Source organism: Drosophila mauritiana, chromosome 3R (assembly GCF_004382145.1).
Source record: "Drosophila mauritiana strain mau12 chromosome 3R, ASM438214v1, whole genome shotgun sequence".
In the NCBI taxonomy this organism is placed as follows: domain Eukaryota; kingdom Metazoa; phylum Arthropoda; class Insecta; order Diptera; family Drosophilidae; genus Drosophila; species Drosophila mauritiana.
Window position 1 is genome coordinate 10,180,804 of NC_046670.1, and position 6,000 is coordinate 10,186,803.

Consider the following 6,000-nt stretch of genomic DNA (forward strand, 5'->3'; position numbering starts at 1 on the left):
GCCCTGTAATTCTAATGCCAAATCGCACATAAACTCTTCCAGTTTATGGCATTCAAATTCGTTAGCGAACCGAGCCCGGCCGAAAAAGAATTATAATATTTTGACAGGGCAAACAAAGCCGCAAACGCCCTGATCCTACTTTAAATTCCGTCCCAGCACCGCGACTCGAATTGTGGATGCTGCGGCATATGCGAGGCCTAATTACAGCTCATCGCAGATGTTGCCATCCGCGTCCTGGATTTCAGGATTTCAGGATTTCTGGCTTTCAGCCCGACAAAATGGCGGCCAATTACCGAGTGCGTTGCGTTTAATTGAAACATAATTTTGCATAAATAAAACAACGCATAAAACACCCCGTTTCGATGGCGTCCCCACCCCGGGAATCCATTGCAAAGGGTGTTTTTGTTTAACATGTGCAAAAAGGGTCCCAATCCCAAAACCAATCCGAGTCAGATGCGTTGGTATCTTTAACCATCCCCACTCCACAGATGTCACATCTCCCAGCTCACTGCTCACAGCTCATTGCGAATGCACAGGTTGATTTTATCCCCTGGAACTTTTTCATGCCTCCGCCGGAAAAAATTGGCCATGTATCCGGGTAGGCCTTTATGGACATGGCGGATGCCTCTGCCGCTGTTGTCTTCTCTCCACCATTATCTCTTGTTGCAAAATTTCACATCCCGCCGCGCTGCTACATCATAATTTATTAACACTGCGAAATGAGTTTTTGCCTGTTTTTTTCACCCGACGCTCTCCCAACGCTGCTTTAAAGCCCAGGGCACTCATTTATCACAATTTTCCCTTTCAATTTCAGTTTAAAGTGCGGCAGGGGAATCTGAAAGTGAAGTTTCAATTCAATTGATTAAAAATGGTAGGCGGCGAGCAAAATGAACGTTTTTCCAAAAGGTTTCAGGTATTGGCATTCAGCACATTTTAATTTCAAAAATATTGAATGCAAGTATAAACAAAAGTCAAGGGAGCTCTATAGTCCAGTGCCGCGACTATTCGATTCCCGGTACTCAGATAGTTCAGTGCTAGATTGATTTGAATATTATAAATTAGATATCAAGGCTAGAAATACAATCTAATCAAGGCAATGTTATTACCTTGAAAACAGACATTAATGTTCACAAAATTGTTCTACCCTCAGCAAAAAATGAAAGAAGTCGACAGAATACAATCCAGAAGGCAGAAACTGTGAATAAACGCCATTTGCCCCGCCATTTTGCCGCTCTTATTGCGCTCATAAGACCCCATTGGCATTAACACTAAATTTCAACTAAGCGATCTTCAATATATTATAATAATCCGCCAAGAAACCAACCGACAAATGTGCACCGCATTCAAATGGAACACAATCTTTTTAATACGAGTACCCCAGAGCCGAAAACAACCCAGTCCCGTAGACATCCACCCAACCTTCCACCCCGAGGTTGGTAGTTTCAGCACGGCTACTTAGTGCTCCCTCGGATGCCGGGGACAAGGGCTGAAGGACTGACTAGGACTGGAACTGAGACTGAAACACGTTGCCAACATTGCAAATTTTTGTTGATTTAATAAAATTGCACCCACGAGACTAATTTATATGGAATGTTGGAAGTGGAGGAGAGAGGTCGAATTGGTTTCAGGTACAACGCAGCCATCCTTGTTGGCTGCACAGTGGTGTTTATATCAAGCCTTTTGGGAAAACTTATATTATACATATATTTTGGAATATTGTTATATGAATATTACGGAATTTAGCATTTTTAACCAATCTTCCAAACATTTACATTTTTATAAAAATAATACATATATATTAAAATAGGTTATATTTTCCTAGTCAAAACGATTTGAATCAACTTCAGGTTCCTTTAGGGATATTTATTTCCCTACTTAATAATTCAAAAATATTTGTAGGAGATGTCATCCGAAAATTGTCGTTTAAAAATATGGTTTTTGGCCTTGACAACCCGCCTAACTGACCGATTAAATGGCGGGTGCTGTCCTTGATGGCCTTAAAATAACCCATATCATAACCCACCGAGCAGCATGTGACCGTCAGGCGGAACCACTGTGCGGGCAATGGTGCCCAGAAGTCGGCTTTGTTTCCCTTCGCTTTCACGGTGGCTTGTTACATTTTCGGAACTTCTGTTATCATTTCGAATTAAAGTTGCCATCCCCGCCGGCCGAGGCCTCCACCTTGCCTTATCCGCTGGGTGGATTTGGCCACCCGCCACCATTTCGGGCGGGTGGGAGTTAGAGTGTCGCTGCCATTTGCTGATTTATATTGCATAATATTGCTGAGCTGAAAATTGCCCCGGTTATCGCCATCTCGACATCATTGGAGGAGCAGGGAGCGCAATTTGCCAACTGCTCTTGCAATAAACATTTCGTCCTGCACCGACTCCAATTGTTTTGATCTGAGGCAATTTACGAGGCGTTTTCAGGGAAATCGCTTGCCCCTCCATATCTAATCCCTTGGTTGTTATCGATTCTGTTGTGCCAACTAACCGTTCTCATAATTTTTATGCGATGCAATGGCCCTTTTGAAAGCGACCGCTCTCCTTTGCCAGCCACTTGAACAGATGTCAGCGCGAATTTTCTGACTTTCACCCAATACAATCATATTTAATAAGGAGTTTTCGGGACAGGCTGTGAGATATTCGTTTACCTGAGCGGAAAAGATACGAGGAGCGGCCGTGACGTATCTGTCAGATTAAGGAAAAGTCGTAAAGTGTGGTGAGCGAGGATGACAACAAGACGCGGCCATTGTGCTGCCTTCCACACAAACATGGCAGTTGGTTGCGTCCTCCACCCTTCTATCTTGCCACTACCAATACCCCCACTCCTCGGCCGTGATCTCTGACCCACCACTGGTTATAATTTTAATTGTCTGCCGTGGGCATTTTACATTTGAAATGCCATACCATACAAATATCGGCCGACTGGCTGGCAATTGAACGGCATTTACGACTGTAAACAGAAGATAAACTGTCGCCCATCCATCGGCAGTTGGGATCCCAAGTGCTTCCTTGGGAACGCAACGCCTCTCGAATTTGATCCTGCCCAGCTTCTGTTTCTGTTCCTGGGCGAAGATTTCGGTCGGCACCTCAGCAGTCGGCACCTCGGCAATTTCCGCTATTTCCCAGCGCCAGCCATCACTGGCGACAGTTATGACTGCGGACGGCACATTAAACTGACTTTTACGGCGGTAAACAGTTCATAAAACGAACTCTTACGGCCAGATACGCGTATGAGCTCCTTGAAGATGCTCCTATGTCCGGGGATTTCATGAGCGAGGCGTGTGCCCTGAAGAAATTACGCCATCGAAGTGCAATTTATAAAATGAATCATTAGGAAGAGAGCTAATTTGGTAATCCCATCAGTTGCATCCACATAAACATAATTAATCCCAATCAAAATATTTGTTAAGTATTAATAAATTGGAATTGTGCTATGTTTTATTTAAAAATGGTGTAAGTCTGGTTCAAAACTAGTACAAAAACTTAAAATAATTTTTTAAAAGCACGATGTCCTCGTTCCGACCCTTAATAAATTGTTAAAATTTAAATGTATATTCAATGTACATTTCTAATTCCTCGTTCCTTGCTATCACTTAATGCATATCATAAATACTTTTAAACAATTGATATGTTGATTAAATAAGTAATAAATTAAATAGCCCAATTACGAAGCTCATAAACGCTCTTTATACCTTCAAAACACATCTCCAAATTGAATTTTATCAGTGTTTATTTTCACTGCATTGTATTTATTTGATTACCTTTAAAAATGATACAATGAAAAGCACTAAACGGGACAGATATGGCGGCAGATATTGCCCAGTTTCTATGAGCCGATGAAGCCGATATAGGAGGTATGCATATGCATAGTGGTCGGATAGCTCATTCACCCGAATCAATAGAAGGTTGATTTCAGTTTAGAGATAGAGTCACACCAAATTCCACGCATAGGTGGGATCTGCTCGGATTACTGGGCTCTCTCAGCGGAGTCCCTTGCAATTCGAGCCGAGAATCTCCCGCATTTTGTTCCAAAGTCGGCCATCATGTGCATATTTTTATGTATCCAAGTCGGGGCCTCTCTACCTGTGCGTGTGATCCCAAAGATGCAATTTATCTTATTTGTAGCCCCTTTATGGGCCATCTTGCTTTTGGCCATTGTCTCGTCCGCTGGGGTCTTTTGTATTCCGTTTCCTCCGTCCCTCTCCATTGATTCCACTATTTCTGACTGTGCGCCTCCGCGCGTTCGGTTTCGGTTTTAATTTAAAACGAAATGGAGATTCCGAAGATACGAGACCGCAGCGTAGACTCAGACCACATGCTCACACTGGAAAAAGTTAATACTGTCCAGATCTATAGAAAATTCAATGCTTTTAAATTAAAAAACCCAGTCGAATGTCAATGCTAGGTACCAAATATATATGATATATTGAAAAACGAAATGATCTTTTTTTATAGCAATGTAATGTTAGTGATTTCGATTTAATTTTTGTTAAAACTCTTTTATAAGCGTCTTCATTATTCCGATAGTTAATGTATACTTAGATATGACAGAAATCACTTTGGTTCGCCCAGTTTTTCCAGGTGCACTGCGCCTAAGCCTGCCCAATTCCCGAGTCCCGGTCCCCATCCGTTTACCCCTCCCCAATCGTGGGTCTCCGCCTCTGACTATGCGCGCTTCACTCGAAATGGAACGAATGACTTTGTCTGTGATAATTTATGGCCACAAGCCGAAAACTTGCACCACAAACTGGGACCCAGACTCAACTTTGTGTCACTGCTGTCTCAGAAACCCTGCTCTTTTCAGTCCGTCTCCTGGCCGTCCTTTGTACATACATATATAAATATATATATGTATATAAACAGAGGTATGGGAGTGTGTTGCCACAAAAGTTTTTGCGTTGCGGTTTCGGATTACAGTTCTTAACCCTTTCACAGAGGAAGGCACCGGGCTGGTATGGCTCATTTTCGAAATTCTGGGGAAAAGTTTTCCTGCGCTCGGCGCTCGAATTAATTAAAATTTTAAATCGCGTCTGTAACTGTTCCTGACGCGTCCGTGTTTCTGTTGTTTTTGTGAAGCTGTATTCAATTCGGATTAAATTTAATTCAATTCCATATGCAAATGTCGCGCATGTTAGCTTGATTATGTGTTAATCTCATTGGGCCCCAAAGCCCATGCCCCTGCCCCACGATTTCGATCCGATTCCGATTCTCTGCATCGTTTTTATGGACCGCAAGATGTCGTAGGCACAAATTTATCGCTGCCATTAATTGTAACATAAATTTATTTTATTTTAACATTTCGCATTGGCGTTGTCGTTGTCGTCGTCTTTATCGAAGGCGCATTATACTTATAAGTCGGCATTTAGCCAGACTCGGACCGAAACAGAAACACAGACTCGAACTGCAAGGCCTGGTTCAAATTGTAAACTTGTTTCCGAGCCGACAACATCGAAAACCGTTGGCGGCTTTTATTTCAGCCAAACCGCCAATTGAATCATTTTTATGGAGCTCATTTAAAGCACTGAAATACTCGCTCCACATCCCAGCTGTCGTCTCGATTGGCCGTTGTAACTTAGCATCCGACAGATACAAATGCAGGGAGCGGAGCGGTCGAGTTTGGTAACAGAAACATTCAAAGAAAGCAAAATGTCGTAGGAGCCATTAGCCCTATCTGCCCAGATAAGGCAAACTTGTTTGCATCTCGGCGGGCTTTGTCTTTCAACTTGTGACTCCGCACTTCAAATGCTTTATAGTTATATGCGGGAATAACTTATTTTAACAATTTATCAATCAAGCCTATGAAACGATTTCGTTAATTAATTCCATTTAAATTGCATACATTAATGTTGAAAATCTATTTATTTTAATTGATATAAATACTTTATTTATTTACACATGTACTGACAATTTTCATAAAACCTATTTGTTATATGTGATTGTTATGTACTGTATTAATATTGTAAACTAGAAAAAGCTAACTATAGTTAGCCGGCGC